Below are 20369 nucleotides of genomic sequence, written 5' to 3'. Positions count from 1 at the left end.
ACAGATTATTGAACAGAAATTACCCCAAGCACTAAAAGGTGAGGGAAAAATGGTATTTACAACATCTGCAGCCCAGGATAAAATAAATATATTTGAAAATGGGATTTTTCAAACCTGCTCTGAGGAAGCAGCAGTAATTAAAAAGATAGAGAACATGGGAGAACATATTGACACAGGCCCTGAAAAAGAGAGACAGCTTAGTGTTTTAAATGGAGCATTTGAACATGAAGAAATTAACTGTCCCTGCTGTTTAAATAATGAAAATGTGACCCAGTGTCAAGAAAAAGAATTAATTTCCCTGAGTAAGGAGACAGCTACATGTTCATTAATTACACATAATGGACTGACAGGTTTGGCTCAAAAATATAAAACTGATGTTTCAGGAAGTTTTCCATTTCAGAAAAGTTTCAGGGTACACATGGATGATGAAGCAAATGAGAAAATGTATTCTTCAGAAATGCAATTGCACCTTGCAGAAATAAAATATATTTTCAAATGCAATGGGTTTGAGAAATTAGGAGACAAATGGGCACGAAAACATGAGAAGAAAAAGAAACGACCAGACCTAGCAAGGAAACTGGATAAGGAAAAGAAGCCACCAGATTTAGTTGAGAAAAATAATAAACAGAATGAGGGAGAGGCTTTTGCTTACTCATTGAGAGAAAAGGTGGGAGAAATGTATGTGCATATGCCACAGAATAAAAGTGAACTTGCAGCATTTCTGAACACAATCCCACAATTGAGAGACAAATTTATGCTGTGGTACCCACAAGTTGATGGATTTGATGAATTTTTAAAAGAGTTGTGCATTCATTTGGAAATGTTCTTTTACATTGCCATGCAAACGGAATTGTGGTTTGAATCTAAAGTTGTGGAAAGGCCAAGTGAAGAGACAATGAAAAGGGTTTGCATGAATGCACCATCATTTTCTGTTGTTATGGAGGAAAATATAGCAGTGATTTATTTCCTAAAGGGCAGAGTGCTAGCAAAGGATGTTGATTGGGTACAGATTAAAAGAACACAGGATGGAAGTAAAGGTGTTTTGGTTTGTGCAAATTCAGGTATGGATGTTGTACTGCTGGAAAATGTGTCCTTTTGCCATCTTTATAACAGATTTGAGCATTGGAAGAAGAAAACTAAATTTAAACATGATGCACAAAAACATGGAGAAATGCAGGTGCAAAATATGCCAGTTAAGCAAATGCAAATGTCAGTTCAGAAACAGGTACCAATGGCAGAAATTTTTCAAGCACAGATGGTCCCACAAAATATGGAAAATGCTAAAATTAATTTAAATGAGTTGCCCAGAGTAAATGTGAATTGTTTCCAGAGACAAAAACAGAACCCAGTCCAACAGGTTGCTCTTTTTGCAAATGAGAGTTTTAACACTCACAATTCTGAATTTACCAATTCCATTGTGAGGGCAGTGGAAAGTCCAGATTTAGTTGCAGGAGTTTTAAAGAAAGAAATTACAAACCAAGTATTAGAAAATTGTGCACCAAAATTAGGCCCATTTGAGGAAGATTGCAAAACTGTTGTCTGTGACTCAGGCCTAGCAGGAAAACAATTATTTTGCAAATTAAGCAGCACAGATTACTGTACACCAGATAATGCTATTTTTCAGATTCCTGATGAGGATGTACATTTTAAAATGGCCCATCAAGAGACAGTTGTAGCATTGTTTTCAGAAAAGACAGTTGAAAAATTACCTTCTGCTTTGGAAAAAATATTAAACACAGAAATAAGAGAGTTCACAGAGAAGGATGCCAGGCTAATAAAATGTGCTGAACATGTCTTATTAAAATTTGAACCAGATGACATGTATTCAGGAACACAATCAGTTGCAGGAATTTTACCAATAAAAGGATTTTTGATGGAACTGATTGGAAGTTTGTGTAACTTTCTGATCATAGGTTCACAGAAAATAAATGAAAAGAACAGAATAGTGCAGGAGATTAAAAGCATATTTTTTCCATGTTGTCCTGTGGTACCGAATCCAGCCAATATATTTTTTCACATTCCATGTGGTGAAGAATGGCTTACTTTTATTGATTTTTGCCAAGTTCATGTCACAGTGCCATTGCATGAGAATAGTCAGGAGTACTGTCAAAAAGAAGATGAATATATGGGACACAAAATTGGAAAGGGAGGTAGAAAGGTGTCACCAGAGAAGGTGGAAATAATTTCCAAGATGAATCCACCTCAAATTCAGAAAGAAGTCAGGACATTTTTGGGAATGGTTAGCTGCTGTAGAGAGTGGTTAATAAACAGTTCCCTAGTGGCTAAGCCTTTACTGAGGCTGACACACTCAGGTGTGTCTGATCCGCTTCCATTGGACAACAATTGCACAAAAGCATTCCTAGAGTTGAAAGAGAAAAAATGGCGCGCCCCAGCACTAGGAATGAAAGTTTATTTGAAAGAAAATACACTAATTTGCAGTGAGAGGGAGGGCTGCGCTCTCTCATTGCTTATTCAAAAAGATGAATGTTTTCAAGGGTCTGTGATGTATTGCCCAATGGCCTTTGACCCTAACTTCACAGAAATGTCAGCAAATGGATTGGATTGTGATGAAACTGAAAATGAGTGTCTAAATATCATGAAAATATGCATAAAGCCAAATTCAGACTTGAAGGATGAACATCTGAGTCAGCCCAACAATGTCCATTTTGTAGATGGCCCATGTTTGAAAGGTGACACATTAAAAGCAGCACATGCTGTGCTCCTTGTACATGATGTTGTCAAAGCTTCATGGCTTTTAGTAATTACCCCAGCCCAAAATTCGAAATTGATTGCCCTTACCATAACATGCAGTATATCTGCTCAATTGGGAGTCACTGTTGTCATGGGAGAGAGAAATGCTAATTCAGTTGCACAAAATTGTGTTCTGTTAGCATATACATTCTATGGAATCTTCACAGTTAAGTTTAAAGAGGCTCAAGAAAATGTTTTTGAAGCAGCACAACAGGGTTGTATCAGAACTGTTTTTGAGAAAAATGACAACTGCAAAGTGACAAATGTGTTATTGCAAAGACTGATGCCCAGGTATAAATTGCCAGTTTCTCTGAAATCAGATCATAATGTGGTCTCAAAGATAATGAGTGCAGAACAACAGATTGGACAAGAAATGGATTGTAGCTATCTGCCTGAAGTGTCACGCATAATAAAGCAAAACAATGGCAGCACTGAGTTACCTTTTGCAAAAGACTGTGTTTCAGCAACACTAAAGTGGCTTGAAAATGCATATGCAAATGCACTTGTGGAAAACACTGATGAGAACACTAGCCATGGCTGTGTAGGTCTGGTTGATGTACAGTGTGCAGTTTCTCACCAGATTGCAGCTGCTACACAAGATCTGCATAATGGATGGTGCAACGGTTTTGATCTGAGAGATGTTGTGGTGAAACATCTGAATCTGATCAAAGTGAAAATAAGAGTGAAAGGCCTTGGTTGAAAAAGTGCAAAGGATTGATGGTGCTCTGTCAGAGTTTCTCAGCACCTAAGTAGTCCAATTTGCATGGAAAGTATGAGCCATACTGATGACAAGCTGATGACAATGAGTAAAGAAATGCTGAAACTGTCCTGTTGAATTCCTTTTTTATTATTTTAGTTACTTATTTTAAAGAAGACTAACTGTTCCAAGAAGCTACTTACAGAACTCTGCACTAAAACAATTGAACTTGGCTATATATGATCTGATTACAGACCAAACTTGTGTTTGCCTTAGAAATAGAAGTAACATTGTTATATGCTCAGCTTTTGCAATTTACAAAAAAAAATTAAAAAAAAATTGTCACTTATGAAATGAAATATGTGTGATGAATTATAAATCATTTTATTATGATTTGAATTATCAAGAGGGTGGATTGATGGAGCAGATTTCATCTGCAGTCATGCATTGTTTTATTTTTTGTGCTTCAGACAGGCTGCATTTAAATTGCCACGCACATTTTGGTGCAGGTTAAAAACATGGCACATGAAAAACATGAAAAGTGAGGCCTATTCACTTCAGACTGAAAATGCCTTTGCTGAATTAAATTAACATGTGTTTTTTTGCAATGTAGAGAAAAAGTGGCCTTTTTACCTTTGAAGATTTTTAATAAAATGTGTTTCTCTCTTCCCAGCACATCCATGTAAACTAAATGTATTATTCCTGTCTTAATAGACTTTGACTTGTTGCATATTTTGATAAACATTTTCAGTTAATAACACCTCTTTTTATAATGTGTGTGAATTAATAATGCACTTGGGACACATAATGGACTGATTTACATGAAATTAATATTATCTTTGTGTTTGTTTTATTTTTGGGGCCTACACAAAACATGGCTGCCTGTGAATCCATCAAGGCTTTGACTTTCAATTTAATGAGAAGGGAGCATGCGCAGACTGTGGCAGCTTTCCTCATGACAAGAACAGCGTGAACTGCACATTCTTGTCATTCTGCCAATGTACCAGTTAGTTAAAAGTATCCATCTACTGCGCTGAGAAGGAAGAAGGATGAATTAGATTGAAACATTTTTCCTAGTAAATGTTGCAAATGTTTATAAATGTATTTATTCATGTATGCTTCTTTTGTTAGGACTAGTGAAGTCAGGTTTTTAGAATGAGTCAGGGAAGTGTGACCTCATGCCTTTATGACTGACCAATCACGTAAGGTTCTCCTGAAAAATGTTACATCTTTGTGTACTCTGCCAATAATTATGGTATAAATACTGTCCTCTCTGGATGGGAGCCACCACTTCCACTTCTTCTTTTTTCTCAGCTCAGCTGGCTTCTATGGGTTAGGTACGAGAAACGTCCCGGGAGATTGCTGAAGGGCGGGCTTGCGTCCGAGGAGTGTCAGGGGGAGGTTTCTTGCTTCCACGTCATATCTTGGCACTTTATGCCACATTCCTTTGAGGCCTGTGAAGGGCGGGCTGCTTTCCTCTTTAGACACAGACAGACAGAGAGTGCAGTGGATCAGGATAGGATTAGATGCTAATATGTTTTGACTAATTAATTAGGTCTAAAAGATTTATTTGTCTTATGCATTTATTTCTCTTAATGGGAGATTTTTTGCCAACTATTTAATTATTGATTAGCTTTGCAAGACTATTTTTCTTAGAAACTCTTTAAGAATTGTGACTGAAATTTTGCGCCACATTTTCATAACTACATGTAATGCTTATATGCAGACTGTAATGTGTTCTGTATTATTGATATTTTTCCTGTTTTCCAAAATTCTGTAACCTAATTGATATTTTACTAATGAATAAAGGGTCAGAGAAAAATTAACTTTTTGACTAGAAAATAAAACCCTTTAAAATAATCAACAACTCTCTTTATTGGCTTACAATAATAATTGCATTTTGACTGTTCATCTTTATTTAAATTTCTCCTGATGGTAATACATGGTGTGAAGGGCCCAACACCTTTTGAGCGGTAAAATAGAGGTAGCATGAGGGTTTTGCATTGAGAAACTACCAGAAGAAATTACCGCTCTCTATCATATGCACCAACTCTGGCTCTTGCATCCCCCTCACGTTGTGGTCTGCTGTGCCCCCCAGTCCTTTTGATGCCTCTGGCTTCACTTACTGTGGCCTGCCGTGCACCCCAGTCCTTCTGGTGCCACTGGCTGTCTTGTGTTGCCTACCAGCTCCCGCTAGGCTCAGTGATCTCCTACAGGCTTTGTTTAAATTGCGGACTCCTAGCCCTTCCTGCCCCCAGAAGGCGCCCGATGTACTTGTCTTGCCCCCTGTTATCCCCAGGCCCGAGGGTGCTGTTCCTTGCACCTCCTCGGCCTGGAGCGCGTGCGTGGGTCACGGGACGCTTCTCTGCTCCCTGTGAGCGTCCTTGCTCCCTCGCCGCACGCACACCCCGCCCGCTCACCTCCAGCCGCTTCTTCTTGTCTGGTGCAGCTGCTAGGAGGTGAGTGGGGGCAGTAGCGCAGTCTTCTCCTTACCGGGTAGGCTCCAGTGGTTCTCCTTGGCTCCCGCCGGTCGCTTCCTCCGCTACCGGGTGGGCTCCGGTAGTGTTAATTCTTTGTCTGGCTGCCCGGGGTCACACGGGGCAGCAGCACGCCCTCCTCGGTACCCGGTGGGCTCCAGTGGCTCTGTTAATGTACCGCGGGGTGGGCTCCCGCCTGTCGCTTTCCTCGTTACCGGGTGGGCTCCGGTGGTAACGGTCTTGCTCCCCCTTGAGGCGCCGCGGCGTGGGCACCCGCCGGTCGCTTTCCTCGCTACCGGGTAGGCTCAGGTGGCGACCGGCTTATTCCATGTCGAGGCGCCGCCGGGTGGGCTCCCGCCGGTCACTTTCTTCCCGCTTTCCCTGTCGCTATTGGGAGTGCTCCGGTGGCGTCGGGCTTACTTCCTCTGCAAGGCACCGCGGGGTAGGCTCCCAACAGTCGCTTCCTCGTTCCGCTTTTTTCCCTGGTTGGGCTGCACGGCGTCCCGGGGTGGGCTCCCGTTTGACGGTCTTCTAGCTGCCAAGTGGGCTTTGGCTCAGTCGACTCTCATGAGCTCCGCTGTGCTGGGCTGCCCGGTAGTCCATGCAGGGTAGGCTGCTGCTGGCTACTGCTCACACGGTTTCAGATGTCGCCATACTGCTCCCCCGCTCCTCGAAGATAGGAGCATGCCTGGGGGAGCAGCGCTTATACGCCCCCCGGCTCGCCTTCCTGCTGCAGTCCCCCACGCCATTGGGGGGTTTGAACCCCGCCTGGTCCGTTACTGGCCGGGGGGTTTGGGCCACTCGAGTGGCCTTCTACAGAAAGGGGGGGCTGGGGGCTACCACCGCCCTTTGTCCTCTGCTCCCGCTTTCGCACCAAGACTGGGGTCCCCTGCCCCTTTTGCCTGGGGGCGTGACGACGGTTATGGCGCCGGCTCCTGAGCCCCCTTTGGGGGCCGCCTCTGCAAGAATGGAGTCAGTAAAAGTGGTTGCAAATTGCGCACCAACTTTTACCAAACACATTCTATTTTCACAAACCTACCTATGTGCTAGAAGGTCGGCTCGCAAAAAACCCAATTTGTAGGGGGTTAGAATATGGCCTAGCTCATGAATATTAATGAGGTCCCTAGGATCACTGATCACTCTTAAAAAAAAAATGTGGTCAACATTCACAAAGACGAAGGGGGCTCATTTGCAAATGGGTTACCACTACATGTTTGTTGTCAGTAAAGTATTAATGTTTTGACAACAGATTTCAGTCGCAAAAGATTAATACATATCATTCCAATTCTATATTTGGAAGGGACACCTTAAACATGAAGGGGCAGATTTATGTCGAACTTGCGCCATGCTTACGCCGCCGTTGCGTCACGCAACGGCGCGGAAACGTGGCGCATCCCTGCGACCTATTTACAACGTGACGCATCTAGGCAGATGCGTCACGTTGTAAAGCCCTTCGCCACATGAAACCTGCGGCAGGTTTCATGTGGGCGTTCTGTCGCAGGGTGGGCGTTCCCTCGTAGGAAAGCCCCGTAAAACTGACGCAGTGAAATCTACAAGATTTCACTGAGTCAGTTTTACGACGCTGCTGGGTCAAATCCTTACGCCTGCTTGAAGCTGGCGTAAGGAGTGACGCACCACGTTATGTATGGGTGGCCTCTGTACATTGCAGGAGTTGCGTCGCACTTGCGGCGCTACTCCAGCAATGCGCCACCCGTACACCACAAGATGCGTCACGCATGTGCCCTTCCTTGCACCATGGTGCGCCGCATTATAAATGCGGCGCATATGTGGTGCCGCAAGGAGGGAATTAAGTGACGCATCAGTTCTGGCGCATCCCTGCTGATTTGCAGAGATGCGCCAGAACTCATAAATCTGCCCCGAAATTTCCAAATACTGAATGGGTATTTAGTGGCAAACACAAATTGTGATTCAGTAACCTGTTACTGAATCGCAATTTGGGCTTCATACATTATAAAAGCCTTTTAACCGTCACAAACGACCCGATTCTGCCAATCAAACCTTTAGTGAACTCAAAAACGATTTGTGTATTTGGCCCAGTATTTTAGCATTGTCCAACTCTCTGAATTACTGATTCGGAGGGATTGCCATTGCTAAAATCCTTTGTACATCTGGCCTTGAGTGCTTTTTTCGGACTTTTCTGCTTCCTGTTTTTTCCCTTAGCTTTCTCCTCACGAACTGCGGTTCACATTATTGTGTCACAAGTGTCTGTCCTGACCAGGAAATGATTAGCATTTCCCTAAGGCAGAAACCTTGTGTTGTTTCATGAGATTTGTTGAGAATAACAGTGTCTAAACAGATTAAAGAAACTCACAAACTTTCCAGTAAGATTATTTCCAGGTACATACAAGCCAGCCAGCGCACAAATCCTGAAATAAATAACGTACTGTTTACTATAAAGAAAGAAGGTAAACAAAACATTCACTGATTTCCGTGCTCACTGGGTGGTCTAACCAACAGTTTCACATCAAGCACGTTACAGCCTGAAAGGTTCACAGCATCTGGACTGCAGTTGTAGGCTCTGTAACACAAACCAGTGATGTGGCTGACACAAACGAGTGTCCGGTGTATGGTCTTTCTGGGATTTGCCTATAAACTGATAGGTGCAGTTTGTAGTATACGAAGCAGAAGTGTATGTGGTGTGAAGGGCTGTGGTAGGTTCATTTGAAATTGTCTGATGTGAAAGCGAGAAGCGTCCAAAATCGCACAGTCCATGGACTTGCACCTTAGAGATTCTGTTTAAACTTTTTGAAGTGTTAAGCTCACGACGTTTATGAGAAAGCGGTGGGGGGGCAGGGGGGAGGGGGGAGTTTTGAAAGTCCCTTTCTGGTAGCAACAAACCTTTCCCTCAGGGAAGGGGGGTGGATGCTCGTGCACTGTCCCCACTAGGAATCAGTCCTTCATCAGAGCCCTCAGCATGTCCAGAGCCCCGCTCCTCCCCCTCGCATCATTCCCCAACACATCGACCCCTTCACTTACATCTTTTTTTGAGTTTTCATCCATCCTCTTTTATGGTATCTTTCGTGTGGGAGAATGATTTGACCCAACACTGACTCAAACCCACATATATTGAAATGTGATTGCTTGGAAGGATGGTGTTCTCGCAGAGGACAGCTACTGATAGACTGATCTGACCTTTATGAAATTAAGAGATGGCTATGAGAATAAGAAATGGGTTTAGGATCTAATAGGAATCGCTAAGAGCTTGCAACTATGTCTGGAGCAAATCCTCATTGCTTTCCTGTAGATGACTTTCTGAATGATAGCACCGACAACTTCAATGATGCCATGGGTTTGATTGTCAATAAACTAGCCCCATTCAGGGGAAAAAGAACGTGAACGTTAAGGTCGGCTCCCTGATGCACCAATACACGTCTTTAAACACATTTTAAAAACGTTTTCCTTAATACTATATTACAGTTCTGATGATCCCCAACCCTGCACCCTTGCAGGTTATATTATACATTCCATCAACCTATAGCATTGATGCATCAGATGTCTCAATGTTGTCTAAGCATTATAGCAAGTTTACATCACAATTCTAAGTTGCATGTTATAAGATTATAGTAAAATCATAAGCAAGTTTACGGCTAAGACAAAAGAGAATCCCCCCAATATACCATGTAATTACAAGTAAGACACCATGAACTGGGTATTACAGTGTGGAAGTGTTTATTACGATAATAAACCAAAAAGAATCCCCTATTCCATACGGTTTTACTCCATATATTTACCACTGGCTCTGTACAGGAGGTAAATATATGTGTATCCCTGTGAATGAAGATGGGTGTGATGGGGGTTAGGGAAATTAGGGGACAGAAGCCTTTTTCTAGTGTTGTATGCTCCCCCATACTAAAAGTTAGAGCTTTGGCTTTGTAAATTACAATGTCTTTTATCTATGTATTTTGGTTTGGAGTGTGGTGGATGTATGAATAGAGACGCAGCTGCAGCACTACCTAGAGGATTTAGAATGAGAAATTACCACTGGGACCACAGACGCAGCTGCAGCACTTTCTAGAGGACCCAGAATGAGGAATTACAATTGAGACCAGAGAAGCAGGTGACAGCACTGTGTAGAGGATTTAGAATGAGGAATTACCAACGGGGCCAGAGAAGCTGCCAGCAGCATTGTCTTGAGGTCTTAGAATGAGGAAATACTCACAGGACCAAAGATGCAGTTGCAGCACTGCCTAGAGGACTTAGAATGAGGAATTACTGATGATACCAGAAAACACAGCTAGCAGCACTGTCTAGAGGACTGAGAGTGAGGAATTTCCACGGTGACCAGAAAAAGCTGCAGCACTGCCTAGAGGATTTAGAATTGGGGAGTTACTCACAGGACCAGAGAAGCAGCCAGCAGTATTGTCTAGAGGACTAAGAATGCAGAATTACCAACGGGACAAGAGACGCAGAACACAGCACTGCCTAGAGGACTAAGGATGAGGAATTACCACTGGGAAAAGAGACACAGCTGCAACACTAATAAACATATGTACAAAGGAGGGTCCAAGGGGAAACATTTTTAACGACCAGGTAGTCTCCAATCCCCCATAAACTAAGCATACAACAAAAAAGGGAGAATACCGGTCAACCCGTAAGGAGACAGAGAATCTAAAGAAGTGAAGTGTAGAAGCAGTGCAGATTCAGCCCCACTATGTTGAGATGAATCCCATCAGCCCACCACACTGGCGGAGCATCGTCATCTGGGAATTAGATGAATGAATACAGTGCAGTACATCCCCAACTCGGGGAACCTTCCTGCGCTGTACTTGAAAGATGAACGATCAACCCAAGTATGATCTCAATCAGTGGTGCTGAAAAAATTGCAGTGCAGAAAAAGGTAAGATATAGTGAGGTTTAAAAATGGCTACCATGATACACGACCATACTTTATTAAGTGTTAACCAAGTGCCAAGATTAAAAAGGGTGAAGACTGATAGTTTGAAAAAATAACTATCTCAAAGCAATAGGTCAAGGGTCGACATGTTTCAGCCAAATAGGTGACAGTAACCTGGCTTTCGTCAGGACCAAGAATGATTTACGCTACTGCAATATTGTAAGGATAATGTGTGAGAAAAATTAAATTAGAAAACAGAAATTTAAATCTAAAATTTAAATCGTTGTTATGATACACCCTACCAAAACCTGGTGGACACTGATGTGTCCTAGTATCCAGTTGATACAGGGTGCTGATTCATTCCTGCAACAACAGTAAATATACATCCATCAATTTAGTGATTAATTACACTTCTATCATCTAGCTCTCAGTCTCAATACATATCTGCTGTATATAAATTACAGAAGAGGTAAATATCCACCTAGGTGGATAAGCATGTAATATGCTAAACAAATGTTTTGCTCAAATTCTAAGTGTACTCACCCATCTTTGTGTGAGAGTAAGCCTCACCTCACCCGGCAACTGCTCGGTTGCTGAGGCCCCACTCTATATGGGGTAAAAGGAAAACACCCTCATCAGCTGTATATGTGTTCACTTTCCTTTAAAACCTTTTCATTGACACAAATGAACGCAGACCATAGACCACTAAAACAAGGGCTAAATTCAAAGATGAAAATCAATAATTATAATTATAAATAAGTGTGGAGGAATCAACAAGCACATAGATCAAGAAGTTTCAAATCTTGATACACAGTCAATGGTTAAGCTACCTTGTATCGCCAGAGTTAGCAATAGACCTGTGTGCTTACAATTGCATGTAGATTCCTCTATAGTTTGTAATTTATAACAGAACTTCTCAAGGGACTCACCTGTCCGTCGGTACCCCTCTCTTTGACCAAGCCGAAGGGGAGGTACCTGTTTGCCAGCACCAGTTTATTTTAGAGTCCCCATGATTGGATAATACCTCGCACCTGACTGAACCTGAGAAACCAAATGAGCATGTCTGCCTGGTTAGTGATAGCCCGCTCTACTAAGGCGTATGCTCACTGGAGAACAATTTCCCGTTCGCGAGGCTGTAGGAATTGTAGTTTTATGGGCTTGATGTTGCCATTTCCGCTCAAAAATACAGTGTTTGTTAACAGAGCATGTGCACTGTGATGTCGAATCCAATCGTCTGCTACGCATGCTCTAGATCATAACACTATTCCTAATGTCCGAGGCTAACTGTGGCTTGAGCTGAAAAATGTGTAAACACCCACTCTTATTTCACGAGGAAAGTTTATTCCGATAACATTACGTGTGTTGTATCAAAATACTGAACACTAATCGCTCTCACGGTTGACGAGCGAAATGTTAATGAACAGAGCATGCGCACTCGAATGTGGGCTGAGGGCGACAACTGCGCATGCTTGAAACACGCAGTAGCTACTGCCTGTGTAACTCATAAGTGAATTAGGCCATTTACCGAGTATGTCTTAGTCTCGGCCATCTGTTGTGAAGATAAGTACACAACCTGTGTTTGTCAAATACCCACTGGATCGGAAAAACAAGGTCAGGCAATCAAACTAAAAATAAAAAAATGTAAATAAATATAAACCCCAATGTATGTGCACAACCAGAAATAAGAACAGTCTACACACCTCGCCTCAGAAATTAAGAAAAAAAAAAAAATTTGATTCACCGATTTATTCTTCTTGGTACAATAATGGTTGCCTTTGGTGTCAGACAGTGTATACAATTGTGCAACCCATACATTATGATGCTCTGAAAAAAGCCCTAGAACTAAGATGTTTAATGACCTTTTTGAGTTCTTTATATGCGCGATACTTCTAAACCAGCTCAGTCAAGTCTGTATTGAAGAAAGACGACATAATGCTGTTATCTTCTGCTGTATATCAGATATCAATCACAATACTGATATTGTTTCAGAAAAGGACTTGCTATCATGTCTTAGATAGTCATGTGAGAAATCCCTAGTTATGTGTGATGGAGGACTCCAGATTACAGAGAGACCCAAGAAATATCGTCATTAAGACCTTCGACATCACATTTAAACCGAAAGATCCATTTCTGTTCCTTAATAAAAAGGAATCTGGCAACATCAGTAATGTGCGAGGGTATGAATAGGCGTTCGAGGACCAACCACTGCATCTCCTCTGCTTTGAGTTTCAGGTTGAGAAAGTGGTTTGTGAGACCTGTTGATTGCTTATTGCATCGTATGGTACTTTTATGTTCGCTGATCCTTAATTTGATTTTCCGTGTGGTATACCCAATATATCTCAGCGAACAAGAGCAGGTTTTCATATAGATCACTCTGTCCGAGTTACAGTTGGTATGAGTTTTCAGAATCCAAGGACTAGTTGTTCCAATGTCAACCATTTCTGTTTTCTTGGTCTGTGGACAGGCATTACAAGACCCACGAGGATAATGGCCGCGAACCGCTGGAAGGTCCCATAGTGTGTTAGTTAGCTGCAACACTGCCTGGAGGACTTAAAATGTGTGAATTTCCCGCGGGACCAAAGTAGAAAGTGGCAGCACTGTCTGGAAGTCTTAGAACGAGGAATTACCAACGGGACCAGAGTAGAAGCTAGCAGCACTGTCTGGAAGACTTAGAATGAGGTACTTTCAACGGGAGTAGAGTAACAGTTAGTAGCACTGTATAGAGGACTTAGAGTGAGGAATGACCACTGGGACCAGAGAAGCAGTTAGTAGCACTGCCTAGAGGACATAGTATGAGGAAATACAGATGGCACTAGAGAGGGGTCTAGCAGCACTGCATAGAGGATTATAAAATGAGGAATTGCCACTGCGAACAGAGACATAGGTGCAGCACTGCCTAGAGGACTTAGAATGTGGAATTACAGATGGTACTAGAGTAGCAGATAGCAGCAATGCCTAGAGGGCTAAGAATGAGCAATTACCACTGGCATCAGAGAAGCAATTAGCCGCACTGACTAGAGGACTAAGAATGGGCAGGACAGCGGCCATATTGGGTCGGGCTGCGCCGTGACGCGCTCTAGCCTTCCTTTAAAAGGGCTCATTTCCTGGGCACAGATCTGTATTTTCACCCTCTGAGGCGGAAAGACGGAGGTTCCTACGCTCTTCTCCTCTCTTGACTGCCAGCAGCGCTACGCTTGATGTAAAAGCATTTTATGTTCGTTTTAAAGGTAGTGTATTAAAAACCTTGTCGCTTGATTTTAATAAGCACTTGATTTGGGAATTGTCTCCTCACCTCCCTTTGCCGCCAGGGCCACTCTCAGCCGAGTGTTGACGCTGAGAGTTGGTCCCGGGGAGGCGAGGGCAGGACAGCGGCCATATTGGGTCGGGCTGCACCTTGACGCGCTCTAGCCTTCCTTTAAAAGGGCTCATTTCCTGGGCACAGATCTGTATTTTCACCCTCTGAGGCGGAAAGACGGAGGTTCCTACGCTCTTCTCCTCTCTTGACTGCCAGCAGCGCTACGCTTGATGTAAAAGCATTTTATGTTCGTTTTAAAGGTAGTGTATTAAAAACCTTGTCGCTTGATTTTAATAAGCACTTGATTTGGGAATTGTCTCCTCACCTCCCTTTGCCGCCAGGGCCACTCTCAGCCGAGTGTTGACGCTGAGAGTTGGTCCCGGGGAGGCGAGGGCAGGACAGCGGCCATATTGGGTCGGGCTGCGCCGTGACGCGCTGTAGCCTTCCTTTAAAAGGGCTCATTTCCTGGGCACAGATCTGTATTTTCACCCTCTGAGGCGGAAAGCCGGAGGTTCCTACGCTCTTCTCCTCTCTTGACTGCCAGCAGCGCTACGCTTGATGTAAAAGCATTTTATGTTCGTTTTAAAGGTAGTGTGTTAAAAACCTTGTCGCTTGATTTTAATAAGCGCTTGATTTGGGAATTGTCTCCTCACCTCCCTTTGCCGCCAGGGCCACTCTCAGCCGAGTGTTGACGCTGAGAGTTGGTCCCGGGGAGGCGAGGGCAGGACAGCGGCCATATTGGGTCGGGCTGCGCCGTGACGCGCTCTAGCCTTCCTTTAAAAGGGCTCATTTCCTGGGCACAGATCTGTATTTTCACCCTCTGAGGCGGAAAGCCGGAGGTTCCTACGCTCTTCTCCTCTCTTGACTGCCAGCAGCGCTACGCTTGATGTAAAAGCATTTTATGTTCGTTTTAAAGGTAGTGTGTTAAAAACCTTGTCGCTTGATTTTAATAAGCGCTTGATTTGGGAATTGTCTACTCACCTCCCTTTGCCGCCAGGGCCACTCTCAGCCGAGTGTTGACGCTGAGAGTTGGTCCCGGGGAGGCGAGGGCAGGACAGCGGCCATATTGGGTCGGGCTGCGCCGTGACGCGCTCTAGCCTTCCTTTAAAAGGGCTCATTTCCTGGGCACAGATCTGTATTTTCACCCTCTGAGGCGGAAAGCCGGAGGTTCCTACGCTCTTCTCCTCTCTTGACTGCCAGCAGCGCTACGTTTGATGTGAAAGCATTTTATGTTCGTTTTAAAGGTAGTGTGTTAAAAACCTTGTCGCTTGATTTTAATAAGCGCTTGATTTGGGAATTGTCTCCTCACCTCCCTTTGCCGCCAGGGCCACTCTCAGCCGAGTGTTGACGCTGAGAGTTGGTCCCGGGGAGGCGAGGGCAGGACAGCGGCCATATTAGGTCGGGCTGCGCCGTGACGCGCTCTAGCCTTCCTTTAAAAAGGGAGGGGCCTCTCCGCGTAGCGGACGCGTTTGCGGACGCGCCGGATGCCCGCCGGAGTCACGCCAGAGTCCAGCCCGTCTGCGCCCGTCCGCGCTGGGCCGGGCTCCGGCCTTTGGCATACTCCTCTTCTTGGTGAGTAAATCGACTATTTTCATCATGATTCTTACATACTCTTTTGAAGAGTTGTATGCGCTACGTGGTGTTCCTAATAATAATTGCTCTATCTACCCTCTCCCGCCTCATAAGTTCAGCTGTACTCGGTGCAGCTTCTCATTAAGGACTCCTACCAAATGCAGATCCCTTCAACATCAAGGTAGACGTAAGAGACAGACATGCTCCAGGACAGCTTCCACCCGCCCCCCTTTAAGATTTTGGAGCATCAACTGCAGATCCCTGCCACAACACAGATATAATATCCATGACTTTCTTGTTGAAAATCAACCTGATGCGATATTCCTGACTGAGACATGGCTCCGGGATTGCTCAGGTCCGGACATTGCAGATGCAATTCCTTCCAATTATGCCATTCTTCGTCAGGATAGGGTCTCTGGCAGGGGTGGCGGAATTGCAATTATCTATAGGAATGTATACACTTGTAAATTGGTAGATACCACTCAAAAAGATTGCGAATCAGCCCTATTTAAACTGACCATTACCCCCCAATTCACGTTGTCAGGATTATTGGTATACCGTCCCCCCTGGGACAGCGAGCTCATGGATTACATCATTACCGGATTTTTTAGCTCCAGTACTGCTCAAAGCGTCGAATTTTACGATCTTAGGGGACCTAAATATACACCTAGAAGACCATGAGTGCCCTTACAGGAATCAGCTTCTCTCCATCCTGGAAGCTTTTAATCTTCAACTTCAAAACACAGGTCCCACACATTGTGCCGGTCATTTATTAGACCCGATTCTGTCCAATCTTTCTTTAGACTGCTCTCGAGAAGCCCTACAAATTGCTTGGTCCGACCATTTAGCCGTCCCCTTCTCTTTAGATATGGCTGAAACAGCAATAAGACCTGAGGTGGAAACTGCTAGGCCAGCTCGGAATTGGGGAAAGATCAATATGCCAGAATTTAATAAGCTGTTGATCAAAACACTTCCGTACACTGAACTACCAGTTGCTGCACTCAACTGCACCACTGAACTCTGGCTAACTAATGCTGTCAATTCGGTGTTACCGATGACATCCAGGTCCGTTTCTTTACATCATCCCCCAGCTCCGTGGTACTCGGAACAACTTAAATGCCTCCGCTCACAATGTAAGACCTTGGAGCGTAAATGGAGACAAGGTTATTCCCCCTCACGTAAAGTCATCTATAAAGAAGCCTTGAAAAAGTACCACAACAGCTGTAAAACTGCTAAAGCAGATTATACTAAAAAAACAGTGACTGATGCACAAAATTGCCCAAAGGTGCTATTCTCCGTTGTTAAAAAATTGACTGGTGCAAATTCCACTCCTCCCTCTCCGGCACTTGATGCCGCCCAGTGTCAATCCTTGGCAGATTACTTTATAAATAAAGTTGATCTTATCTATGACCATTTTACCACACTCCCAGGGACTACTTCCATTGCCCCTGACATGGTCCAGGAACCGGTGAATACCGCCATTGATGCAGTAATTACTACTTGGCAGCCTTTAGATGCCATTTCATTTGTCTCCTGCTTAAATAGTGTGCGATCGGGCTCCCCACGGGATGCTCTCCCGGCCAGAATATTAAAACAATTAGATCCCCTCACACACCCCATCATTATCAAACTACTAAACGCTTCTCTGAGTGAGGCCCACGTCCCCCAACCTTGGAAACACGCCATGGTTGTACCTCTCTTGAAAAAATTGGGTGCAGATTCTTCCAACTCTGCCAATTTCCGCCCTATATCATTGTTGCCTATCTTTTCGAAGATATTGGAGCGACATATTAATTCCCAGCTTTCTAAACTGGTCGAAAACACTGCCTTTCTCCATCCTTCACAGTCGGGCTTTCGGCCTCGGCACTCAACTGAGACCGCCCTCCTGGGGGTAACAGAGAGTCTTAGGCACGGTGTCGATCAGGGAAACACCATGGCGCTCATCCTGCTGGATTTGAGCGCAGCCTTCGACACCGTGTCGCATTCCATCCTCATTGACTCTCTGAAAGCTCTAGGTGTGGCAGGCCAGGCCCTGGCCTGGGTGGTGTCGTTCCTTAGCGACCGGACCTTTCAAGTGTTTTCGCCTAAAGCAGCTTCCACCATCTGTCCATCTACCCGCGGTGTTCCCCAAGGTTCAATCCTTAGCCCTTTATTATTTAATATTTATGTTAAACCCTTGGCGACCATAGTTGAACAGGCCGGGCTAACCCTGTTCTCCTATGCAGATTACACCCAGACTGTCTTCTCCCTATCAGGGAGAGACGAGAACAATACCTCCGCACTCAAGTCTGGCCTCATTCTTGTGGCCGACTGGATGCGGAGAAATTGTCTCAAGCTGAATGGGGAGAAGACCGAGGTGGTCATTCTGGGTCGGAACAAACATCTCTGGGGTCCCCGTCATTGGCCCATTGAACTGGGAAATGCGCCGACACCTTCCACTGCAGTTCGTAACCTGGGCGTCATTATTGACGACAGGCTAACTATGAGGCAACAGGCTACTAAGGTTGCAGCCATTTGCTTCTCAACGCTGCGGTGGCTTCATAAGATTCTGTGGATGCTCCCCCTCTGCTCTCGCAGAACCGTAGTCCAGGCACTTGTAACATCACGCCTGGACTATGGCAACATTCTCTACCTGGGCGCAGATAAAGCTACCATACATGTGCTTCAGGTTGTACAAAATGCGGCTGCGCGTTAACTAAAGAACGTCCCTAGACGCATTTCAGCCGCTGCCGCCTTGCGGGACCTTCATTGGTTGAGCGTCCCCGAACGGGTTAAATTCAAGGCACTCTGTTACATGTTCAAGGCCAAGCAGGGCAGCACTCCAGCTTATATTCAAGGGTTGGTAAAATCTTACAGACCCTTACGCTCATTAAGGTCATCGGACACTGGCAATTTCACAGTGCCAAGATGGAAGCTGACAAAAATGGGAGGCCGCTCCTTTTCTATTTTGGGCCCTAAATATTGGAACTCCCTCCCACTGGAACAAAAGTTAGAGACCAACCTACTTCGCTTCCGTAGGGCTCTGAAGACTCTACTTTTCACTAAGCGTAGCCAATAGTTGGTAGTGGCTTCAAGTCAGGTGCTGCACTTTCCCTTTCTTCTATAGTCTATCCCTGGCGCCGGAAACCCACTGTGGGTAGCTGTGCGCGATAAAAGCTTAAATAAAAAAATAAAAAAATTAATAAATGAGGAATTATCACTGGGAACAGAGACGCAGCTGCAGCACTGCCTAGAGGACTACGAATGAGGAACTACCTATGGGAACAGTGACACAGCTGCAGCACTGTCTAGCGGACTTAGAATGGAGGAATTAGGGACAGGATCAAAGACACAGCTGCAGCCCTGTCTCAAGGACTTAGAATAAGGAATAACAGGTGAGACCAGAGACACAGCTGTAGCACTGCCTAGAGGACGTAGAATGAAGATTTACCAAAATGACCAGAGTAGCAGCTAGCAGCACTGTCTAGAAGACTTAGAATGAGGAATTACCACTGGGACCAGAGAAGCAGTTAGCTGCACTGTCTAGAAGACTTAAAATGAGGAATCACCACTGGGACCAGAGAACCAGCTAGCAGCCCTGGCTAGAGAACTAAGAATGAAGAATTACCACTGGGAACAGAGCCACAGCTGCAGCACTGCCTCAAGGTCTTGGAATGAGGAATTGCCACTGGGACCAGAGAAACAGCTGCAACACTGTCTAGAGGATTAGGAATGAGGAATTACAACTGAGTTCATAAACAACGAGGAGAGTTAGGACTCTAAGACAGCCGTCTTTGTCCCGAACTAATTATTGATAAACAAAGGAAGACGGCCAGCAGTAGCCTACTGTCTGACGTTTGTGATGAAGTGGCACCTCTTAGGTTTGTTAATAAAACCCTCACACACCAACCTGGTTGGTGTCATGCTTCATCATTGGGTTCCAGCCAGGCAGCCGAATGCTACCTAGTTTACAGTGGAGCTGGTTGTTTTTTAAGGTGGTGTGATGTGCGATTATGTGCGTCAGTATACTATTAAAAATACCTCCAGTGTACTACCATTTATTTTTATTCTTGGAGTTCTGGGGTATGATTAAAATAACAATAGAGAGTGGACAGTATATTCTAGTTACTATGTGTAGCTGTGAATAATGTCAGATGGTCGACATGTTTCAGCCCTATGAAAAAATGGGTGGGCTTTCTTCAGGACCTCTCCAAAAAGTGAATATAGGTGCAGAAATTAGTGAGTGGTAAAAAATGACCACGTGTATGGCATATTCACACTCGCGCTAAGGAGTGTATATCATGCTTAGAGGACTGCCCATTTAGTGTCCTACATATGGCCAGTAATAGATTTTCTAATCTTGTCCCGGGGTGAGGGGGAGTAACGAAGGGGTAAAGTTGCCTCCTAGTAACAATATTTGTGAGTTGAAATGCTCCCGCTGCTTAACCTGTTTGGCTTCCCCATGGCAATTACAACTGAGACCAGAGAGACTGCTAGCAGCACTGGTTAGACGACTAAGAGTGAGGAATTACCCCTGGGAACAGAGATGCGGCTGCAGCTCTGCCTAGAGGACTAAGAATGAGGAATTACCATTGGGGCCAGAGAAGCAGCTACATCACCGTCTAGAGATTTAAGAATGAGGAAAACACTGGCACCAGATAAGCAGTTAGTAGCACTGCCTAGAGGACTAAGAAAGGGGAATTACCACTGGGAACAGAGACAAAGCTGCCACATTTGTGACCA

The sequence above is a fragment of the Lissotriton helveticus genome, chromosome 1_1 (assembly GCF_964261635.1).
Source record: "Lissotriton helveticus chromosome 1_1, aLisHel1.1, whole genome shotgun sequence".
Classification (NCBI taxonomy): Eukaryota; Metazoa; Chordata; class Amphibia; order Caudata; family Salamandridae; genus Lissotriton; species Lissotriton helveticus.
Note: the sequence above shows the minus strand (reverse complement) of the source record.